This window comes from Aplysia californica, unplaced genomic scaffold (assembly GCF_000002075.1).
Source record: "Aplysia californica isolate F4 #8 unplaced genomic scaffold, AplCal3.0 scaffold00470, whole genome shotgun sequence".
Lineage (NCBI taxonomy): Eukaryota > Metazoa > Mollusca > Gastropoda > Aplysiida > Aplysiidae > Aplysia > Aplysia californica.
The window spans coordinates 76,674-77,639 of NW_004797740.1; positions in this window are offsets into that span (position 1 = coordinate 76,674).

Genomic DNA, 966 nt, shown 5'->3' on the forward strand with positions numbered 1-966 from the left:
GGGTGGGGGTGTGGAGGCGAGAAAGGAAACCGAAAAAAGGTGACGATGGAGAGCATTGTCTAATACGCTAATCTGGGATCACATTAATGTGAGACAATCATATTCGTGGTGAGTGCGGCCCTGTAAAACGGGAGACGTGTAACATAAACTGGTTTGGCAGGAGCAGTTTTCATTGATCCTCATTGTTTCTGCTCTGTCCCTTTGGAAAATGCATTATTATTTGGTATCGGCGATCCTGACTGTACAACAAGCCTTCAGTATTGGAACGGTGTTACCTTTATCGCTTATTACATCATGTGTCACGTGGGGCCTGGTCTGGGGTGGAGATGTTTATAAATTGGCCGCTTTTAAGCGCAAATGGGCTATCCCGAAAAATGCTGTTTTGAGAAAATCGAAGGAAAAGGTTTTGGATCCTTGTTTAGTTTCTTTAAAAGACTCGGAAAGTTTTCTCTATAATCAAATAAATATACACACCGATGAAACTAAACTTCTCCTATAGGTAGGGCAAAGCCCCCTTTTGGGATAGGTCAAGATTTCTCGAAACCCCAGATATCTGTAGTAGCCCGCTAGCCCTTCAAAGCAACCAATTACACAGCCAAAGAAAAAAAATCCATTGAGTGCAGGGCATGAAGGTTCTATAAAGGTAGTTAATATTATGTCTCACTCTTGCAGCATAAGGCTTCACTATCACTTCGATTCTGTGATTCTCTAATCTGAGTACTTCAAAAAATTTGAAACTGGGGTGGAATGCATGCTGGATTTTAACATATTAACTGAATTAAATAGAGGCAAAACGCAGAAAAAGCTGACCTTTTAAAATCATGGAGCTTTCAAAACACAAGTCTATCCAGAAAATAGCAAAGGTTAATTAAGACTTCAAGCAAATCCAATATAATTATCACTTTTATTATTGTTTGCAAGAATTTGATCCTGTTAGCTAGTGAGTTATCATTTACGAGTAGACTT